Raw genomic sequence first — 25,269 nt, forward strand, 5'->3', positions numbered from 1 at the left:
ACGATCAAAGCGTAGACTGCTTGAGACATTACTGCCGTGGAGGAAAGTTCGCATGGTGACTGTTGTACTCTATCCCGATGAAATTTCTGTGTTTCATCAACACTCTGATACTCCTTAGATTACAGAATGCCTCCAGATGTGCATCGGAAACTACTACTGGTCTTCCAGGGAACGATCAAATCGTAGACTCTTTGAGACATTACTCCCGTGGAGGAAAGTGCGCATGGTGACTGTTGTATTCAATCCCGATGCTATTTCTGTGCTTCATCAACACTCTGATAGTCTACAGATTACAGAATGCCACCAGATGTGCATCGGAAACTACTACTGGTCTTTCAGGGAACGATCAAAGCGTAGACTGTTTGAGACATTACTCCCGTGGAGGAAAGTGCGCATGGTGACTGTTGTACTCAATCCCGATGTAATTTCTGTGTTTCACAACACTCTGATAGTCCACAGATTACAGAATGCCTCCAGATGTTCATCGGAAACTACTACTGGTCTCCCAGGGAACGATCAAAGCGTAGAATATCTGTGACATTACTGCCGTGGAGGAAAGTTCGCATGGTGACTGTTGTATTCTATCCCGATGCAATTTCTGTGTTTCATCAACACTCTGATAGTCCACAAATTACGGAAAGCCTCCAGATGAGCATCGGAGACTACTACTGGTCTTCCAGGGAACGATCGAAGCGTAGACTGTTAGAGACATTACTCCCATGGAGGAAAGTGCGCATGGTGACTGTTGTATACAATCCCGATGCAATTTCTGTGTTTCATCAAGACTCTGATAGTCCACAGATTACAGAATGCCTCCAGATGTGCATCGGCAACTACTACTGGGCTTCCAGGGAACGATGAAAGCGCAGAGTGTTTGCGACATTACTTCCATGAAGGAAAGTGAGCATGGTGAGTGTTGTATTCAATCCCGATGCAATTTCTGTGTTTCATCAACACTCTGATAGTCCAGAGATTACAGAATGCCTCCAGATGTGCATCGGAAACTACTACTGGTCTTCCAGGGTACGATCAAACGTAGACTGTTTGAGACATTACTCCCATAGAGGAAAGTGCGCATGGTGACTGTTGTATTCAATCCCGATGCAATTTCTGTGCTTCATCAACACTCTGATAGTCCACAGTTTACGGAAAGTCTCCAGATGTGCATCGGAAAGTACTGCTGGTCCTACAGGGAACGATCAAAGCGTAGACTGTTTGAGACATTACTCCCGTGGAGGAAAGTGCGCATGGTGACTGTTGTATTCAATCCCGATGCAATTTCTGTGTTTCATCAACACTCTGACAGTCTACAGATTACAGAATGCCACCAGATGTGCATCGGAAACTACTACTGGTCTTGCATGGAACGATCAAAGCGTAGACTGTTTGAGACATTACTCCCGTGGAGGAAAGTGCGCATGGTGAATGTTGTATTCAATCCCGATGCAATTTCTGTGTTTCACAACACTCTGATAGTCCACAGATTACAGAATGCCTCCAGATGTTCATCGGAAACTACTACTGGTCTCCCAGGGAACGATCAAAGCGTAGACTGTTTGAGACATTACTGCGGTGGAGGAAAGTTCGCATGATGACTATTGTATTCTATCCCGATGCAATTTCTGTCTTTCATCAACACTCTGATAGTCCACAAAATACGGAAAGCCTCCAGATGAGCATCGGAAAGTACTACTGGTCTTCCAGGGAACGATCGAAGCGTAGACTGTTAACGACATTACTCCCATGGAGGAAAGTGCGCATGGTGACTGATGTATTCAATCCCGATGCAATTTCTGTGTTTCATCAACACTCTGATAGTCCACAGATTACAGAATGCCACCAGATGTGCATCGGAGACTACTACTGGTCTTCCAGGGAACGATCAAAGCGGAGACTGTTTGAGAATTACTCCCACGGAGGAAAGTTCGCATGGTGACTGTTGTATTCAATCCCGATGCAATATCTGTGTTTCATCAACACTCTGATAGTCCACAGATTACAGAATGCATCCAGATGTGCATCTGTAACTACTACTGGTCTTCCAGGGAACGATCAAAGCGTAGGCTGTTAGAGTCATTACTCCCATGGTGGGAAGTGCGCATGGTGACTGTTGTATTCAATCTCGATGCAATATCTGTGTTCCATCAACACTCTGATAGTCTACAGATTACAGAATGCCACCAAATGTGCATCGGAAACTACTACTGGTCTTCCAGGGAACGATCAAAGCGGAGACTGTTTGAGAATTACTCCCATGGAGGAAAGCGCGCATGGTGACTGTTGTATTCAATCCCGATGCAATATCTGTGTTTCATCAACAATCTGATAGTCCACAGATTACAGAAAGCATCCATATGTGCATCGGAAACTACTACTGGTCTTCCAGCGAACGATCAAAGCGTAGACTCTTAGAGACATTTCTCGCATGGAGGATAGTGCTCATGGTGACTGTTGTATTCAATCCCGATGCAATTTCTGTGTTTCATCAACACTCTGACAGTCTACACATTACAGAATGCCACCAGATGTGCATCGGAAACTACTACTGGTCTTTCAGGGAACGATCAAAGCGTAGACTGTTTGAGACATTACTCCCGTGGATGAAAGTGGGCATGGTGACTGTTGTATTCAATCCCGATGCAATATCTGTGTTTCATCAACACTCTGATAGTCTACAGATTACAGAATGCCACCAGATGTGCATCGGAAACTACTACTGGTCTTCCAGGGAACGATCAAAGCGTAGACTGTTTGAGATATTACTCCCGTGGAGGTAGTTGAACAGGGTGACTGTTGTAGTCAATCCCTATGCAATTTCTGTGTTTCATCAACACTCTGATAGTCCACAGATTACAGAATGCCACCAGATGTGCATCGGAAACTTCTACTGGTCTTCCAGGGATCGATCAAATCGTAGACTGTTTGAGACATTACTCCCATGGAAGAAAGTTCGCATGGTGACTGTTGTATTCAATCCCGATGCAATTTCTGTGCTTCATCAACACTCTGATAGTCCACAGTTTACGGAAAGTCTCCAGATGTGCATCGGAAAGTACTGCTGGTCCTACAGGGAACGATCAAAGCGTAGACTGTTTGAGACATTACTCCCGTGGAGGTAGTTGCGCATGGTGACTGTTGTATTCAATCCCTATGCAATTTCTGTGTTTCATCAACACTCTGATAGTCCACAGATTACAGAATGCCTCCAGATGTGCATCGGAAATACTACTGGGCTTCCAGGGAACGATGAAAGTGTAGAGTGTTTGTGACATTACTTCCATGAAGGAAAGTGAGCATGGTGACTGTTGTATTCAATCCCGATGCAATTTCTGTGTTTCATCAACACTCTGATAGTCCACAGTTACAGAATGCCTCCAGATGTGCATCGGAAACTACTACTGGGCTTCCAGGGAACTATCAAAGCGTAGACTGTTAGAGACATTACTCCCGTGGAGGTAGTTGCGCATGCTGACTGTTGTATTCAATCCCTATGCAATTTCTGTGTTTCATCAACACTCTGATAGTCCACAGATTTCCGAATGCCACCAGATGTGCATCGGAAACTACTACTGGTCTTCCAGGGAACGATCAAAGCGGAGACTGTTTGAGAATTACTCCCATGGAGGAAAGTTCGCATGGTGACTGTTGTAATCAATCCAGATGCAATTTCTGTGTTTCATCAACACTCTGATACTCCTTAGATTACAGAATGCCTCCAGATGTGCATCGGAAACTACTACTGGTCTTCCAGGGAACGATGAAATCGTAGACTGTTTGAGACATTACTCCCATGGAAGAAAGTTCGCATGGTGACTGTTGTATTCAATCCCGATGCAATTTCTGTGTTTCATCAACACTCGGATAGTCCACAGATTACAGAATGACTAAAGATGTGCATCGGAAACTACTACTTTTCTTCCAGGGAACGATCAAAGCGTAGACTGTTTGAGACATTACTCCCTTGGAGGAAAGTGCGCATGGTGACTGTTGTATTCAATCCCGATGCAATTTCTGTGTTTCACAACACTCTGATAGTCCACAGATTACAGAATGCCTCCAGATGTTCATCGGAAACTACTACTGGTCTCCCAGGGAACGATCAAAGCGTAGACTGTCTGTGACATTACTGCCGTGGAGGAAAGTTCACATGGTGACTGTTGTATTCTATCCCGATGCAATTTCTGTGTTTCATCAACACTCTCATAGTCCACAAATTACGGAAAGCCTCCAGATGAGCATCGGAAACTACTACTGGTCTTCCAGGGAATGATCGAAGCGTAGACTGTTAGAGACATTACTCCCATGGAGGAAAGTGCGCATGGTGACTGTTGTATACAATCCCGATGCAATTTCTGTGTTTCATCAAGACTCTGATAGTCCACTGATTACAGAATGCCTCCAGATGTGCATCGGAAACTACTACTGGTCTTCCAGGGAACGATCAAATCGTAGACTGTTTGAGACATTACTCCCGTGGAGGAAAGTTCGCATGGTGACTGTTGTATTCAATCCCGATGCTATTTCTGTGCTTCATCAACACTCAGACAATCTACAGATTACAGAATGCCACCAGATGAGCATCGGAAACTACTACTGGACTTTCAGGGAACGATCAAAGCGTAGACTGTTTGAGACATTACTCCCGTGGAGGAAAGTGCGCATGGTGACTGTTGTATTCAATCCCGATGCAATTTCTGTGTTTCACAACACTCTGATAGTCCACAGATTACAGAATGCCTCCAGATGTTCATCGGAAACTACTACTGGTCTCCCAGGGAACGATCAAAGCGTAGACTGTCTGTGACATTACTGCCGTGGAGGAAAGTTCGCATGGTGACTGTTGTATTCTATCCCGATGCAATTTCTGTATTTCATCAACACTCTGATAGTCCACAGATTACAGAATGCCTCCAGATGTTCTTCGGAAACTACTACTGGTCTCCCAGGGAACGATCAAAGCGTAGAATGTCTGTGACATTACTGCCGTGGAGGAAAGTTCGCATGGTGACTGTTGTAATCTATCCCGATGCAATTTCTGTGTTTCATCAACACTCTGATAGTCCACAAATTACGGAAAGCCTCCAGATGAGCATTGGAGACTACTACTGGTCTTCCACGGAACGATCGAAGCGTAGACTGTTAGAGACATTACTCCCATGGAGGAAAGTGCGCATGGTGACTGTTGTATACAATCCCGACGCAATTTCTGTGTTTCATCAAGACTCTGATAGTCCACAGATTACAGAATGCCTCCAGATGTGCATCGGAAACTACTACTGGGCTTCCAGGGAACGATGAAGGCGTAGAGTGTTTGAGACATTACTTCCATGAAGGAAAGTGAGCATGGTGAGTGTTGTATTCAATCCCGATGCAATTTCTGTGTTTCATCAACACTCTGATAGTCCGCAGATTACTGAATGCCTCCAGATGTGCATCGGAAACTACTACTGGTCTTCCAGGGTACGATCAAACGTAGACTGTTTGAGACATTACTCTCATGGGAGAAAGTGCGCATGGTGACTGTTGTATTCAATCCCGATGCAATTTCTGTGCTTCATCAACACTCTGATAGTCCACAGTTTACGGAAAGTCTCCAGATGTGCATCGGAATGTACTGCTGGTCCTACAGGGAACGATCAAAGCGTAGACTGTTTGAGACATTACTCCCGTGGAGGAAAGTGCGCATGGTGACTGTTGTATTCAATCCCGATGCAAATTCTGTGTTTCACAACACTCTGATAGTCCACAGATTACAGAATGCCTCCAGATGTTCATCGGAAAGTACTACTGGTCTCCCAGGGAACGATCAAAGCGTAGACTGTTAGAGACATTACTGCCGTGGAGGAAAGTTCGCATGGTGACTATTGTATTCTATCCCGATGCAATTTCTGTGTTTCATCAACACTCTGATAGTCCACAAATTCCGGAAAGCCTCCAGATGAGCATCGGAAAGTACTACTGGTCTTCCAGGGAACGATCAAAGCGTAGACTGTTTGAGACATTACTCCCGTGGAGGTAGTTGCGCATGGTGACTGTTGTATTCAATCCCTATGCAATTTCTGTGTTTCATCAACACTCTGATAGTCCACAGATTACAGAATGCCTCCAGATGTGCATCGGAAATACTACTGGGCTTCCAGGGAACGATGAAAGTGTAGAGTGTTTGTGACATTACTTCCATGAAGGAAAGTGAGCATGGTGACTGTTGTATTCAATCCAGATGCAATTTCTGTGTTTCATCAACACTCTGATAGTCCACAGTTACAGAATGCCTCCAGATGTGCATCGGAAACTACTACTGGGCTTCCAGGGAACTATCAAAGCGTAGACTGTTAGAGACATTACTCCCGTGGAGGTAGTTGCGCATGGTGACTGTTGTATTCAATCCCTATGCAATTTCTGTGTATCATCAACACTCTGATAGTCCACAGATTTCCGAATGCCACCAGATGTGCATCGGAAACTACTACAGGTCTTCCAGTTAACGATCAAAGCGGAGACTGTTTGAGAGTTACTCCAATGGAGGAAAGTTCGCATGGTGACTGTTGTAATCAATCCAGATGCAATTTCTGTGTTTCATCAACACTCTGATACTCCTTAGATTACAGAATGCCTCCAGATGTGCATCGGAAACTACTACTGGTCTTCCAGGGAACGATGAAATCGTAGACTGTTTGAGACATTACTCCCATGGAAGAAAGTTCGCATGGTGACTGTTGTATTCAATCCCGATGCAATTTCTGTGTTTCATCAACACTCGGATAGTCCACAGATTACAGAATGACTAAAGATGTGCATCGGAAACTACTACTTTTCTTCCAGGGAACGATCAAAGCGTAGACTGTTTGAGACATTACTCCCTTGGAGGAAAGTGCGCATGGTGACTGTTGTATTCAATCCCGATGCAATTTCTGTGTTTCACAACACTCTGATAGTCCACAGATTACAGAATGCCTCCAGATGTTCATCGGAAACTACTACTGGTCTCCCAGGGAACGATCAAAGCGTAGACTGTCTGTGACATTACTGCCGTGGAGGAAAATTCACATGGTGACTGTTGTATTCTATCCCGATGCAATTTCTGTGTTTCATCAACACTCTCATAGTCCACAAATTACGGAAAGCCTCCAGATGAGCATCGGAAACTACTACTGGTCTTCCAGGGAACAATCGAAGCGTAGACTGTTAGAGACATTACTCCCATGGAGGAAAGTGCGCATGGTGACTGTTGTATACAATCCCGATGCAATTTCTGTGTTTCATCAAGACTCTGATAGTCCACAGATTACAGAATGCCTCCAGATGTGCTTTGGAAACTACTACTGGTCTTCCAGGGAACGATCAAATCGTAGACTGTTTGAGACATTACTCCCGTGGAGGAAAGTTCGCATGGTGACTGTTGTATTCAATCCCGATGCTATTTCTGTGCTTCATCAACACTCTGACAATCTACAGATTACAGAATGCCACCAGATGTGCATCGGAAACTACTACTGGACTTTCAGGGAACGATCAAAGCGTAGACTGTTTGAGACATTACTCCCGTGGAGGAAAGTGCGCATGGTGACAGTTGTATTCAATCCCGATGCAATTTCTGTGTTTCACAACACTCTGATAGTCCACAGATTACAGAATGCCTCCAGATGTTCATCGGAAACTACTACTGGTCTCCCAGGGAACGATCAAAGCGTAGACTGTCTATGACATTACTGCCGTGGAGGAAAGTTCGCATGGTGACTGTTGTATTCTATCCCGATGCAATTTCTGTATTTCATCAACACTCTGATAGTCCACAGTTTACAGAATGCCTCCAGATGTTCTTCGGAAACTACTACTGGTCTCCCAGGGAACGATCAAAGCGTAGACTGTTTGAGACATTACTGCCGTGGATTAAAGTTCGCATGGTGACTGTTGTATTCTATCCCGATGAAATTTCTGTGTTTCATCAACACTCTGATACTCCTTAGATTACAGAATGCCTCCAGATGTGCATCGGAAACTACTACTGGTCTTCCAGGGAACGATCAAATCGTAGACTGTTTGAGACATTACTCCCGTGGAGGAAAGTGCGCATGGTGACTGTTGTATTCAATCCCGATGCTATTTCTGTGCTTCATCAACACTCTGACAGTCTACAGATTACAGAATGCCACCAGATGTGTATCGGAAACTACTACTGGTCTTTCAGGGTACGATCAAACGTAGACTGTTTGAGACATTACTCTCATGGAGGAAAGTGCGCATGGTGACTGTTGTATTCAATCCCGATGCAATTTCTGTGCTTCATCAACACTCTGATAGTCCACAGTTTACGGAAAGTCTCCAGATGTGCATCGGAAAGTACTGCTGGTCCTACAGGCAACGATCAAAGCGTAGACTGTTTGAGACATTACTCCCGTGGAAGAAAGTGCGCATGGTGACTGTTGTATTCAATCCCGATGCAATTTCTGTGTTTCACAACACTCTGATAGTCCACAGATTACAGAATGCCTCCAGATGTTCATCGGAAACTACTACTGGTCTCCCAGGGAACGATCAAAGCGTAGACTGTTAGAGACATTACTGCCGTGGAGGAAAGTTCGCATGGTGACTATTGTATTCTATCCCGATGCAATTTCTGTGTTTCATCAACACTCTGATAGTCCACAAATTACGGAAAGCCTCCAGATGAACATCGGAAAGTACTACTGGTCTTCCAGGGAACGATCAAAGCGTAGACTGTTTGAGACATTACTCCCGTGGAGGTAGTTGCGCATGGTGACTGTTGTATTCAATCCCTATGCAATTTCTGTCTTTCATCAACACTCTGATAGTCCACAGATTACAGAATGCCTCCAGATGTGCATCGGAAATACTACTGGGCTTCCAGGGAACGATGAAAGTGTAGAGTGTTTGTGACATTACTTCCATGAAGGAAAGTGAGCATGGTGACTGTTGTATTCAATCCCGATGCAATTTCTGTGTTTCATCAACACTCTGATAGTCCACAGTTACAGAATGCCTCCAGATGTGCATCGGAAACTACTACTGGGCTTCCAGGGAACTATCAAAGCGTAGACTGTTAGAGACATTACTCCCGTGGAGGTAGTTGCGCATGGTGACTGTTGTATTCAATCCCTATGCAATTTCTGTGTTTCATCAACACTCTGATAGTCCACAGATTTCCGAATGCCACCAGATGTGCATCGGAAACTACTACTGGTCTTCCAGGGAACGATCAAAGCGGAGACTGTTTGAGAATTACTCCCATGGAGGAAAGTTCGCATGGTGACTGTTGTAATCAATCCAGATGCAATTTCTGTGTTTCATCAACACTCTGATACTCCTTAGATTACAGAATGCCTCCAGATGTGCATCGGAAACTACTACTGGTCTTCCAGGGAACGATCAAATCGTAGACTGTTTGAGACATTACTCCCGTGGAGGAAAGTGCGCATGGTGACTGTTGTATTCAATCCCGATGCTATTTCTGTGCTTCATCAACACTCTGACAGTCTACAGATTACAGAATGCCACCAGATGTGTATCGGAAACTACTACTGGTCTTTCAGGGTACGATCAAACGTAGACTGTTTGAGACATTACTCTCATGGAGGAAAGTGCGCATGGTGACTGTTGTATTCAATCCCGATGCAATTTCTGTGCTTCATCAACACTCTGATAGTCCACAGTTTACGGAAAGTCTCCAGATGTGCATCGGAAAGTACTGCTGGTCCTACAGGGAACGATCAAAGCGTAGACTGTTTGAGACATTACTCCCGTGGAGGAAAGTGCGCATGGTGACTGTTGTATTGAATCCCGATGCAATTTCTGTGTTTCACAACACTCTGATAGTCCACAGATTACAGAATGCCTCCAGATGTTCATCGGAAACTACTACTGGTCTCCCAGGGAACGATCAAAGCGTAGACTGTTAGAGACATTACTGCCGTGGAGGAAAGTTCGCATGGTGACTATTGTATTCTATCCCGATGCAATTTCTGTGTTTCATCAACACTCTGATAGTCCACAAATTACGGAAAGCCTCCAGATGAACATCGGAAAGTACTACTGGTCTTCCAGGGAACGATCAAAGCGTAGACTGTTTGAGACATTACTCCCGTGGAGGTAGTTGCGCATGGTGACTGTTGTATTCAATCCCTATGCAATTTCTGTGTTTCATCAACACTCTGATAGTCCACAGATTACAGAATGCCTCCAGATGTGCATCGGAAATACTACTGGGCTTCCAGGGAACGATGAAAGTGTAGAGTGTTTGTGACATTACTTCCATGAAGGAAAGTGAGCATGGTGACTGTTGTATTCAATCCCGATGCAATTTCTGTGTTTCATCAACACTCTGATAGTCCACAGTTACAGAATGCCTCCAGATGTGCATCGGAAACTACTACTGGGCTTCCAGGGAACTATCAAAGCGTAGACTGTTAGAGACATTACTCCCGTGGAGGTAGTTGCGCATGGTGACTGTTGTATTCAATCCCTATGCAATTTCTGTGTTTCATCAACACTCTGATAGTCCACAGATTTCCGAATGCCACCAGATGTGCATCGGAAACTACTACTGGTCTTCCAGGGAACGATCAAAGCGGAGACTGTTTGAGAATTACTCCCATGGAGGAAAGTTCGCATGGTGACTGTTGTAATCAATCCAGATGCAATTTCTGTGTTTCATCAACACTCTGATACTCCTTAGATTACAGAATGCCTCCAGATGTGCATCGGAAGCTACTACTGGTCTTCCAGGGAACGATGAAATCGTAGACTGTTTGAGACATTACTCCCATGGAAGAAAGTTCGCATGGTGACTGTTGTATTCAATCCCGATGCAATTTCTGTGTTTCATCAACACTCGGATAGTCCACAGATTACAGAATGACTCCAGATGTGCATCGGAAACTACTACTTTTCTTCCAGGGAACGATCAAAGCGTAGACTGTTTGAGACATTACTCCCTTGGAGGAAAGTGCTCATGGTGACTGTTGTATTCAATCCCGATTGCAATTTCTGTGTTTCACAACACTCTGATAGTCCACAGATTACAGAATGCCTCCAGATGTTCATCGGAAACTACTACTGGTCTCCCAGGGAACGATCAAAGCGTAGACTGTCTGTGACATTACTGCCGTGGAGGAAAGTTCACATGGTGACTGTTGTATTCTATCCCGATGCAATTTCTGTGTTTCATCAACACTCTCATAGTCCACAAATTGCGGAAAGCCTCCAGATGAGCATCGGAAACTACTACTGGTCTTCCAGGGAACGATCGAAGCGTAGACTGTTAGAGACATTACTCCCATGGAGGATAGTGCGCATGGTGACTGTTGTATACAATCCCGATGCAATTTCTGTGTTTCATCAAGACTCTGATAGTCCACAGATTACAGAATGCCTCCAGATGTGCATCGGAAACTACTACTGGTCTTCCAGGGAACGATCAAATCGTAGACTGTTTGAGACATTACTCCCGTGGAGGAAAGTTCGCATGGTGACTGTTGTATTCAATCCCGATGCTATTTCTGTGCTTCATCAACACTCTGACAATCTACAGATTACAGAATGCCACCAGATGTGCATCGGAAACTACTACTGGACTTTCAGGGAACGATCAAAGCGTAGACTGTTTGAGACATTACTCCCGTGGAGGAAAGTGCGCATGGTGACTGTTGTATTCAATCCCGATGCAATTCCTGTGTTTCACAACACTCTGATAGTCCACAGATTACAGAATGCCTCCAGATGTTCATCGGAAACTACTACTGGTCTCCCAGGGAACGATCAAAGCGTAGACTGTCTGTGACATTACTGCCGTGGAGGAAAGTTCGCATGGTGACTGTTGTATTCTATCCCGATGCAATTTCTGTATTTCATCAACACTCTGATAGTCCACAGATTACAGAATGCCTCCAGATGTTCTTCGGAAACTACTACTGGTCTCCCAGGGAACGATCAAAGCGTAGACTGTTTGAGACATTACTGCCGTGGAGGAAAGTTCGCATGGTGACTGTTGTATTCTATCCCGATGAAATTTCTGTGTTTCATCAACACTCTGATACTCCTTAGATTACAGAATGCCTCCAGATGTGCATCGGAAACTACTACTGGTCTTCCAGGGAACGATCAAATCGTAGACTGTTTGAGACATTACTCCCGTGGAGGAAAGTGCGCATGGTGACTGTTGTATTCAATCCCGATGCTATTTCTGTGCTTCATCAACACTCTGACAGTCTACAGATTACAGAATGCCACCAGATGTGTATCGGAAACTACTACTGGTCTTTCAGGGTACGATCAAACGTAGACTGTTTGAGACATTACTCTCATGGAGGAAAGTGCGCATGGTGACTGTTGTATTCAATCCCGATGCAATTTCTGTGCTTCATCAACACTCTGATAGTCCACAGTTTACGGAAAGTCTCCAGATGTGCATCGGAAAGTACTGCTGGTCCTACAGGGAACGATCAAAGCGTAGACTGTTTGAGACATTACTCCCATGGAGGAAAGTGCGCATGGTGACTGTTGTATTCAATCCTGATGCAATTTCTGTGTTTCACAACACTCTGATAGTCCACAGATTACAGAATGCCTCCAGATGTTCATCGGAAACTACTACTGGTCTCCCAGGGAACGATCAAAGCGTAGACTGTTAGAGACATTACTGCCGTGGAGGAAAGTTCGCATGGTGACTGTTGTATTCAATCCTGATGCAATTTCTGTGTTTCACAACACTCTGATAGTCCACAGATTACAGAATGCCTCCAGATGTTCATCGGAAACTACTACTGGTCTTCCAGGGAACGATCAAAGCGTAGACTGTTTGAGACATTACTCCCGTGGAGGTAGTTGCGCATGGTGACTGTTGTATTCAATCCCTATGCAATTTCTGTGTTTCATCGACACTCTGATAGTCCACAGATTACAGAATGCCTCCAGATGTGCATCGGAAATACTACTGGGCTTCCAGGGAACGATGAAAGTGTAGAGTGTTTGTGACACTACTTCCATGAAGGAAAGTGAGCATGGTGACAGTTGTATTCAATCCCGATGCAATTTCTGTGTTTCATCAACACTCTGATAGTCCACAGTTACAGAATGCCTCCAGATGTGCATCGGAAACTACTACTGGGGTTCCAGGGAACTATCAAAGCGTAGACTGTTAGAGACATTACTCCCGTGGTGGTAGTTGCGCATGGTGACTGTTGTATTCAATCCCTATGCAATTTCTGTGTTTCATCAACACTCTGATAGTCCACAGATTTCCGAATGCCACCAGATGTGCATCGGGAACTACTACTGGTCTTCCAGGGAACGATCAAAGCGGAGACTGTTTGAGAATTACTCCCATGGAGGAAAGTTCGCATGGTGACTGTTGTAATCAATCCAGATGCAATTTCTGTGTTTCATCAACACTCTGATACTCCTTAGATTACAGATTGCCTCCAGATGTGCATCGGAAACTACTACTGGTCTTCCAGGGAACGATGAAATCGTAGACTGTTTGAGACATTACTCCCATGGAAGAAAGTTCGCATGGTGACTGTTGTATTCAATCCCGATGCAATTTCTGTGTTTCATCAACACTCGGATAGTCCACAGATTACAGAATGACTCCAGATGTGCATCGGAAACTACTACTTTTCTTCCAGGGAACGATCAAAGCGTAGACTGTTTGAGACATTACTCCCTTGGAGGAAAGTGCGCATGGTGACTGTTGTATTCAATCCCGATGCAATTTCTGTGTTTCACAACACTCTGATAGTCCACAGATTACAGAATGCCTCCAGATGTTCATCGGAAACTACTACTGGTCTCCCAGGGAACGATCAAAGCGTAGACTGTCTGTGACATTACTGCCGTGGAGGAAAGTTCACATGGTGACTGTTGTATTCTATCCCGATGCAATTTCTGTGTTTCATCAACACTCTCATAGTCCACAAATTACGGAAAGCCTCCAGATGAGCATCGGAAACTACTACTGGTCTTCCAGGGAACGATCGAAGCGTAGACTGTTAGAGACATTACTCCCATGGAGGAAAGTGCGCATGGTGACTGTTGTATACAATCCCGATGCAATTTCTGTTTTTCATCAAGACTCTGATAGTCCACAGATTACAGAATGCCTCCAGATGTGCATCGGAAACTACTACTGGTCTACCAGGGAACGATCAAATCGTAGACTGTTTGAGACATTACTCCCGTGGAGGAAAGTTCGCATGGTGACTGTTGTATTCAATCCCGATGCTATTTCTGTGCATCATCAACACTCTGACAATCTACAGATTACAGAATGCCACCAGATGTGCATCGGAAACTACTACTGGACTTTCAGGGAACGATCAAAGCGTAGACTGTTTGAGACATAACTCTCGTGGAGGAAAGTGCGCATGGTGACTGTTGTATTCAATCCCGATGCAATTTCTGTGTTTCACAACACTCTGATAGTCCACAGATTACAGAATGCCTCCAGATGTTCATCGGAAACTACTACTGGTCTCCCAGGGAACGATCAAAGCGTAGACTGTCTGTGACATTACTGCCGTGGAGGAAAGTTCGCATGGTGACTGTTGTATTCTATCCCGATGCAATTTCTGTATTTCATCAACACTCTGATAGTCCACAGATTACAGAATGCCTCCAGATGTTCTTCGGAAACTACTACTGGTCTCCCAGGGAACGATCAAAGCGTAGACTGTTTGAGACATTACTGCCGTGGAGGAAAGTTCGCATGGTGACTGTTGTATTCTATCCCGATGAAATTTCTGTGTTTCATCAACACTCTGATACTCCTTAGATTACAGAATGCCTCCAGATGTGCATCGGAAACTACTACTGGTCTTCCAGGGAACGATCAAAGAGTAGACTTTTTGAGACATTACTCCCATGGAGGAAAGTGCGCATGGTGACTGTTGTATCCAATCCCGATGCAATTTCTGTGTTTCATCAACACTCTCATAGTCCACAAATTACGGAAAGCCTCCAGATGAGCATCGGAAACTACTACTGGTCTTCCAGGGAACGATCGAAGCGTAGACTGTTAGAGACATTACTCCCATGGAGGAAAGTGCGCATGGTGACTGTTGTATACAATCCCGAAGCAATTTCTGTTTTTCATCAAGACTCTGATAGTCCACAGATTACAGAATGCCTCCAGATGTTCATCGGAAACTACTACTGGTCTCCCAGGGAACGATCAAAGCGTAGACTGTCTGTGACATTACTGCCGTGGAGGAAAGTTCACATGGTGACTGTTGTATTCTATCCCGATGCAATTTCTGTGTTTCATCAACACTCTCATAGTCCACAAATTACGGAAAGCCTCCAGATGAGCATCGGAAACTACTACTGGTCTTCCAGGGAACGATCGAAGCGTAGACTGTTAGAGACATTACTCCCATGGAGGAAAGTGCGCATGGTGACTGTTGTATACAATCCCGATGCAATTTCTGTTTTTCATCAAGACTCTGATAGTCCACAGATTACAGAATGCCTCCAGATGTGCATCGGAAACTACTACTGGTCTACCAGGGAACGATCAAATCGTAGACTGTTTGAGACATTACTCCCGTGGAGGAAAGTTCGCATGGTGACTGTTGTATTCAATCCCGATGCTATTTCTGTGCATCATCAACACTCTGACAATCTACAGATTACAGAATGCCACCAGATGTGCATCGGAAACTACTACTGGACTTTCAGGGAACGATCAAAGCGTAGACTGTTTGAGACATAACTCTCGTGGAGGAAAGTGCGCATGGTGACTGTTGTATTCAATCCCGATGCAATTTCTGTGTTTCACAACACTCTGATAGTCCACAGATTACAGAATGCCTCCAGATGTTCATCGGAAACTACTACTGGTCTCCCAGGGAACCATCAAAGCGTAGACTGTCTGTGACATTACTGCCGTGGAGGAAAGTTCGCATGGTGACTGTTGTATTCTATCCCGATGCAATTTCTGTATTTCATCAACACTCTGATAGTCCACAGATTACAGAATGCCTCCAGATGTTCTTCGGAAACTACTACTGGTCTCCCAGGGAACGATCAAAGCGTAGACTGTTTGAGACATTACTGCCGTGGAGGAAAGTTCGCATGGTGACTGTTGTATTTTATCCCGATGAAATTTCTGTGTTTCATCAACACTCTGATACTCCTTAGATTACAGAATGCCTCCAGATGTGCATCGGAAACTACTACTGGTCTTCCAGGGAACGATCAAAGAGTAGACTTTTTGAGACATTACTCCCATGGAGGAAAGTGCGCATGGTGACTGTTGTATCCAATCCCGATGCAATTTCTGTGTTTCATCAACACTCTGATAGTCCACCGATTACAGAATGCCTCCAGATGTTAATCGGAAACTACTACTGGTCTTCCAGGGTACGATCAAAGCGTAGACTGTTTGAGACATTACTGCCGTGGAGGCAAGGGAGCATGGTGACTGTTGTATTCAATCCCGATGCAATTTCTGTGTTTCATCAACACTCTGATAGTCCACAGATTACAGAATGACACCAGATGTGCGTCAGAAAGTACTACTGGCCTTCCAGGGAACGATCAAAGCGTAGACTGTTAGAGACATTACTCCCATGGAGGAAAGTGTGCATGGTGACTGTTGTACTCAATCCCGATGCAATTTCTGTGTTTCATCAACACTCTGACAGTCTACAGATTACAGAATACCACCAGATGTGCATCGGAAACTACTACTGGTCTTTCAGGGAACGATCAAAGCGTAGACTGTTTGAGACATTACTGCCGTGGAGGAAAGTGCGCATGGTGACTGTTGTATTCAATCACGATGCAATTTCTATATTTCACAACACTCTGATAGTCCACAGATTACAGAATGCCTCCAGATGTTCATCGGAAACTACTACTGGTCTCCCAGGGAACGATCAAAGCGTAGACTGTTTGAGACATTACTGCCGTGGAGGAAAGTTCGCATGGTGACTGTTGCATTCTATCCCGATGCAATTTCTGTGTTTCATCAACACTCTGATAATCCACAAATTACGGACAGCCTCCAGATGAGCATCGGAAAGTACTACTGGTCTTCCAGGAAACGATCGAAGCGTAGACTGTTAATGACATTACTCCCATGGAGGAAAGTGCGCATGGTGACTGATGTATTCAATCCCGATGCAATTTCTGTGTTTCATCAACACTCTGATAGTCCACAGATTACAGAAGCCACCAGATGTGCATCGGAAACTACTACTGGTCTTCCAGGGAACGATCAAAGCGGTGACTGTTTGAGAATTACTCCCATGGAGGAAAGTTCGCATGGTGACTGTTGTATTCAATCCTGATGCAATTTCTGTGTTTCATCAACACTCTGATACTCCAAAGATTACAGAATGCCTCCAGATGTGCATCGGAAAGTACTACTGGTCTTCCAGGGAACGATCAAAGCGTAGACTGTTAGAGACATTACTCCCATGGAGGAAACTGCGCATGGTGACTGCTGTATTCAATCCCGATGCAATTTCTGTGTTTCATAAACACTCTGATAGTCCACAGATTACAGATTGCCGCCAGATGTGCATCGGAAACTAATACTCGTCTTCCAGGGAACGATCAAAGAGTAGACTTTTTGAGACATTACTCCCATGGAGGAAAGTGCGCATGGTGACTGTTGTATCCAATCCCGATGCAATTTCTGTGTTTCATCAACACTCTGATAGTCCACAGATTACAGAATGCCTCCAGATGTTCATCGGAAACTACTACTGGTCTTCCAGGGAACGATCAAAGCGGTGACTGTTTGAGAATTACTCCCATGGAGGAAAGTTCGCATGGTGACTGTTGTATTCAATCCTGATGCAATTTCTGTGTTTCATCAACACTCTGATACTCCACAGATTACAGAATGCATCCAGATGTGCATCAGAAAGTACTACTGGTCTTCCAGGGAACGATCAAAGCGTACACTGCTAGAGACATTACTCCCATGGAGGAAAGTGCGCATGGTGACCGTTGTATTCAATCCCGATGAAATTTCTGTGTTTCATCAACACTCTGATAGCCCACAGATTACAGAATGCCTCCAGATGTTCATCGGAAACTACTACTGGTCTTCCAGGGTACGATCAAAGCGTAGACTGTTTGAGACATTACTGCCGTGGAGGAAAGTGCGCATGGTGACTGTTGTATTCAATCCCGTTGCAATTTCTGTGTTTCATCAACACTCTGATTGTCCACAGATTACAGTGTGCCTCCAGATGTGCATCGGAAACTACTACTGGTCTTCCATCGAACGATCAAATCGTAAACTCTTTGAGACATTACTCCCATTGAGGGAAGTTCGCATGGTGACTGTTGTATTCAATCCCGATGCAATTTCTGTGTTTCATCAACACTCTGATACTCCACAGATTACAGAATGCGTCCAGATGTGCATCGGAAACTACTACTGGTCTTCGAGGGAACGTTCAAATCGTAGACTGTTTGAGACATTACTCCCATGGTAGAAAGTGCGCATGGTGACTGTTGTATTCAATCCCGATGCAATTTCTGTGTTTCATCAACACTCTGATAGTCCACAGATTACAGAATGCCTCCAGATGTTCATCAGAAACTACTACTGGTCTTCCAGGGAACGATCAAAGCGTAGACTGTTTGAGACATTACTGCCGTTGATGAAAGGGAGCATGGTGACTGTTGTATTCAATCCCGATGCAATTTCTGTGTTTCATCAACACTCTGATAGTCCACAGATTACTGAATTCCAACAGATGTGTGCATCGGAAAGTACTACTGGTCTTCCAGGGAACGATCAAAGCGTAGACTGTTAGAGACATTACTCCCGTGGAGGAAAGTGCGCATGGTGACTGTTGTACTCAATCCCGATGCAATTTCTGTGTTTCATCAACACTCTGACAGTCTACAGATTACAGAATGCCACCAGATGTGCATCGGAAACTACTACTGGTCTTTCAGGGAACGATCAAAGCGTAGACTGTTTGAGACATTACTCCCGTGGAGGAAAGTGCGCATGGTGACTGTTGTATTCAATCACGAAGCAATTTCTGTGTTTCACAACACTCTGATAGTCCACAGATTACAGAATGCCACCAGATGTGCATCGGAAACTACTACTGGTCTTCCAGGGAACGATCAAAGCGGAGACTGTTTGAGAATTACTCCCATGGAGGAAAGTTCGCATGGTGACTGTTGTATTCAATCCCGATGCAATTTCTGTGTTTCATCAACACTCTGATACTCCTTAGATTACAGAATGCCTCCAGATGTGCATCGGAAACTACTACTGGTCTTCCAGGGAACGATCAAATCGTAGACTGTTTGAGACATTACTTCCATGGAAGAAAGTTCGCATGGTGACTGTTGTATTCAATCCCGATGCAATTTCTGTGTTTCATCAACACTCGGATAGTCCACAGATTACAGAATGCCTCCTGATGTGCATCGGAAACTACTACTGGTCTTCCAGGGAAAGATCAAAGCGTAGAGTGTTTGAGACATTACTCCCATGAAGGAAAGTGAGCATGGTGACTGTTGTATTCAATCCCGATGCAATTTCTGTGTTTCATCAACACTCTGATAGTCCACAGTTACAGAATGCCTCCAGATGTGCATCGGAAAGTACTACTGGTCTTCCAGGGAACGATCAAAGCGTAGACTGTTAGAGACATTACTCCCATGGAGGAAAGTGAGCATGGTGACTGTTGTATTCAATCCCGATGCAATTTCTGTGTTTCATCAACACTCTGATAGTCCACAGCTACAGAATGCCTCCAGATGTGCATCGGAAAGTACTACTGGTCTTCCAGGGAACGATCAAAGCGTAGACTGTTAGAGACATTACTCCCATGGAGGAAACTGCGCATGGTGACTGCTGTATTCAATCCCGATGCAATTTCTGTGTTTCATAAACACTCTGATAGTCCGCAGATTACAGATTGCCGCCAGATGTGCATCGGAAACTACTACTCGTCTTCCAGGGAACGATCAAAGAGTAGACTTTTTGAGACATTACTCCCATGGAGGAAAGTGCGCATGGTGACTGTTGTATTCAATCCCGATGCAATTTCTGTGTTTCATCAACACTCTGATAGTCCACAGATTACAGAATGCCTCCAGATGTTCATCGGAAACTACTACTGGTCTTCCAGGGTACGATCAAACCGTAGACTGTTTGAGTCATTACTGCCGTGGAGGAAAGTGCGCATGGTGACTGTTGTATTCAATCCCGATGCAATTTCCGTGTTTCATCAACACTCTGATAGTCCACAGATTACAGTGTGCCTCCAGATGTGCATCGGAAACTACTACTGGTCTTCCGTCGAACGATCAAAGCGTAAACTCTTTGAGACATTACTCCCATTGAGGGAAGTTCGCATGGTGACTGTTGTATTCAATCCCGATGCAATTTCTGTGTTTCATCAACACTCTGATACTCCACAGATTACAGAATGCGTCCAGATGTGCATCGGAAACTACTACTGGTCTTCCAGGGAACGTTCAAATCGTAGACTGTTTGAGACATTACTCCCATGGTAGAAAGTGCGCATGGTGACTGTTGTATTCAATCCCGATGCAATTTCTGTGTTTCATCAACACTCTGATAGTCCACAGATTACAGAATACCTCCAGATGTTCATCAGAAACTACTACTGGTCTTCCAGGGAACGATCAAAGCGTAGACTGTTCGAGACATTACTGCCGTGGAGGAAAGGGAGCATGGTGACTGTTGTATTCAATCCCGATGCAATTTCTGTGTTTCAACAACACTCTGATAGTCCACAGATTACTGAATGCCAACAGATGTTCATCGGAAAGTAGTACTGGTCTTCCAGGGAACGATCAAAGCGTAGACTGTTAGAGACATTACTCCCGTGGAGGAAAGTGCTCATGGTGACTGTTGTACTCAATCCCGATGCAATTTCTGTGTTTCATCAACACTCTGACAGTCTACAGATTACAGAATGCCATCAGATGTGCATCGGAAACTACTACTGGTCTTTCAGGGAACGATCAAAGCGTAGACTGTTTGAGACATTACTCCCGTGGAGGAAAGTGCGCATGGTGACTGTTGTATTCAATCACGATGCAATTTCTGTGTTTCACAACACTCTGATAGTCCACAGATTACAGAATGCCTCCAGATGTTCATCGGAAACTACTACTGGTCTCCCAGGGAACGATCAAAGCGTAGACTGTTTGAGACATTACTGCCGTGGAGGAAAGTTCGCATGGTGACTATTGTATTCTATCCCGATGCAATTTCTGTGTTTCATCAACACTCTGATAATCCACAAATTACGGACAGCCTCCAGATGAGCATCGGAAAGTACTACTGGTCTTCCAGGGAACGATCGAAGCGTAGACTGTTAATGACATTACTCCTATGGAGGAAAGTGCGCATGGTGACTGATGTATTCAATCCCGATGGAATTTCTGTGTTTCATCAACACTCTGATAGTCCACAGATTACAGAATGCCACCAGATGTGCATCGGAAACTACTACTGGTCTTCCAGGGAACGATCAAAGCGGTGACTGTTTGAGAATTACTCCCATGGAGGAAAGTTCACATGGTGACTGTTGTATTAAATCCTGATGCAATTTCTGTGTTTCATCAACACTCTGATACTCCACAGATTACAGAATGCCTCCAGATGTGCATCGGAAACTACTACTGGTCTTCCAGTAAACGATCAAATCGTAGACTGATTGAGACATTACTCCCATGGAAGAGAGTGCGCATGGTGACTGTTGTATTCAATCCCGATTCAATTTCTGTGTTTCATCAACACACTGATAGCCCACAGATTAAAGAATGCCTCCAGATGTGCATCGGAAACTACTACTGGGCGTCCAGGGAACGATCAAAGCGTAGAGTGTTTGAGACATTACTCCCATGAAGGAAAGTGAGCATGGTGAATGTTGTATTCAATCCCGATGCAATTTCTGTGTTTCATCAACACTCTGATAGTCCACAGATTACAGTATGCATCCAGATGTGCATCAGAAAGTACTACTGGTCTTCCAGGGAACGATCAAAGCGTACACTGCTAGAGACATTACCCCCATGGAGGAAAGTGCTCATGGTGACTGTTGTATTCAATCCCCAATGCAATTTCTGTGTTTCATCAACACTCTGACAGTCTACAGATTACAGAATGATACCAGATGTGCATCGGAAACTACTACTGGCCTTTCAGGGACCGATGAAAGCGTAGACTGTTTGAGACATTACTCCCGTGGAGGAAAGTGCGCATGGTGACTGTTGTATTCAATCCCGATGCAATATCTGTGCTTCATCGACACCATGATAGTCTACAGATTACAAAATGCCACCTGATGTGCATCGGGAACTACTACTGGTCTTCCAGGGAACGATCAAATCGTAGACTGTTTGAGACATTACTCCCATGGAAGAAGGTTCGCATGGTGACTGTTGTATTCAATCCCGATGCAATTTCTGTGTTTCATCAACACTCTGACAGTCTACAGATTACAGAATGCCACCAGATGTGCATCGGAAACTACTACTAGTATTTCAGGGAACGATCAAAGCGTTGACTGTTTGAGACATTACTCCCGTGGAGGAGAGTGCTCATGGTGACTGTTGTATTCAATCCCGATGCAATTTCTGTGTTTCACAACACTCTGATAGTCCACAGATTACAGAATGCCTCCAGATGTTCATCGGAAACTACTACTGGTCTCCCAGGGAACGATAAAAGCGTTGACTGTTTGAGACATTACTGCCGTTTAGGAAAGTTCGCATGGTGACTGTTGTATTCTATCATGATGCAATTTCTGTGTTTCATCAACAGTCTGATAGTCCACAGATTACAGAATGCCACCAGATGTGCATCGGAAACTACTACTGGTCTTCCAGGGAACGATCAAATCGTAGAGTGTTTGAGACATTACTCCCTTGGAAGAAGGTTCGCATGGTTACTGTTGTATTCAATCCCGATGCAATTTCTGTGTTTCATCAACACTCGATTAGTCCACAGATTACAGGATGCCTCCAGATGTGCATCGGAAACTACTACTGGTCTTCCAGGGAACGATCAAAGCGTAGAGTGTTTGAGACATTACTCCCATGAAGGAAAGAGAGCATGGTGACTGTTGTATTCAATCCCGATGAAATTTCTGTGTTTCATCAACACTCTGATAGTCCACAGATTACAGAATGCCTCCAGATGTGTATCGGAAAGTACTACTGGTCTTCCAGGGAACGATCAAAGCGTAGACTGTTAGAGACATTACTCCCATGGAGGAAAGTGAGCATGGAGACTGTTGTATTCAATCCCGATGCAATTTCTGTGTTTCATCAACACTCTGATAGTCCACAGTTACAGAATGCCTCCAGATGTGCATCGAAAAGTACTACTGGTCTTCGAGGGAACGATCAAAGCGTAGACTGTTAGAGAAATTACTCCAATGGAGGAAAGTGCGCATGGTGACTGTTGTATTCAATCCCGATGCAATTTCTGTGTTTCATCAACACTCTGATAGTCCACAGATTACAGAATGCCTCCAGATGTTCATCGGAAACTACTACTGGTCTTCCAGGGAACGATCAAAGCGTAGACTGTTTGAGACATTACTGCCGTGGAGGAAAGTGCGCATGGTGACTGTTGTATTCAATCCCGATGCAATTTCTGTTGTTCATCAACACTCTGATAGTCCACAGATTACAGTGTGCCTCCAGATGTGCATCGGAAACTACTACTGGTCTTCCATCGAACGATCAAAGTGTAAACTCTTTGAGACATTACTCCCATTTAAGGGAAGTTCGCATGCTGACTGTTGTATTCAATCCCGATGCAATTTTTGTGTTTCATCAACACTCTGATACTCCACAGATTACAGAATGCCTCCAGATGTGCATCGGAAACTACTACTGGTCTTCCAGGGAACGTTCAAATCGTAGACTCTTTGAGACATTACTCCCATGGTAGAATGTGCGCATGGTGACTGTTGTATTCAATCCCGAAGCAATTTCTGTGTTTCATCAACACTCTGATAGTCCACAGATTACAGAATGCCTCCAGATGTTCATCGGAAACTACTACTGGTCTTCCTGGGAACGATCAAAGCGTAGACTGTATGAGACATTACTGCCGTTGAGGAAAGGGAGCATGGTGACTGTTGTATTCAATCCCGATGCAATTTCTGTGTTTCATCAACACTCTGATAGTCCACAGATTACAGAATGCCTCCAGATGTGCATCGGAAAGTACTACTGGTCTTCCAGGGAACGATCAAAGCGTAGACTGTTAGAGACATTACTACCATGGAGGAAAGTGCGCATGGTGACTGTTGTATTCAATCCCGATGCAATTTCTGTGTTTGATCAGCACTCTGATAGTCCACAGATTACAGAATGCCTCCAGATTTGCATCGGAAACTACTACTGGTCTTCCAGGGAACGATCAAAGAGTAGACTGTTTGAGACATTACTCCCATGGAGGAAAGTGCGCATGGTGACTGTTGTATTCAATCCCATTGCAATTTCTGTGCTTCATCAACACTCTGATAGTAAACAGTTTACGGAAAGCCTCCAGGTGAGCATCGGAAAGTACTACTGGTCTTCCAGGGAACGACCAAAGCGTAGACTGTTAGAGACATTAGTCCCATGGAGGAATGTGTGCATGATGACTGTTGTATTCAATCCCGATGCAATATCTGTGCTTCATCAACACCATGATAGTCTACAGATTACAAAATGCCACCACATGTGCATCGGAAACTACTACTGGTCTTCCAGGGAACGATCAAATCGTAGACTGTTTGAGACATTACTCCCATGGAAGAAGGTTCGCATGGTGACCGTTGTATTCAATCCCGATGCAATTTCTGTGTTTCATCAACACTCTGACAGTCTACAGATTACAGAATGCCACCAGATGTGCATCGGAAACTACTACTAGTGTTTCAGGGAACGATCAAAGCGTAGACTGTTTGAGACATTACTGCCGTGGAGGAAAGTTCGCATGGTGACTGTTGTATTCGATCCCAATGCAATTTCTGTGTTTCATCAACACTCTGATAATCCACAAATTACGGACAGCCTCCAGATGAGCATCGGAAAGTACTACTGGTCTTCCAGGGAACGATCGAAGCGTAGACTGTTAATGACATTACTCCCATGCAGGAAAGTGCGCATGGTGACTGATGTATTCAATCCCGATGCAATTTCTGTGTTTCATCAACACTCTGATAGTCCACAGATTACAGAATGCCACCAGATGTGCATCGGAAACTACTACTGGTCTTCCAGGGAACGATC

The sequence above is a fragment of the Schistocerca gregaria genome, unplaced genomic scaffold, assembly GCF_023897955.1.
Source record: "Schistocerca gregaria isolate iqSchGreg1 unplaced genomic scaffold, iqSchGreg1.2 ptg000285l, whole genome shotgun sequence".
NCBI lineage: Eukaryota > Metazoa > Arthropoda > Insecta > Orthoptera > Acrididae > Schistocerca > Schistocerca gregaria.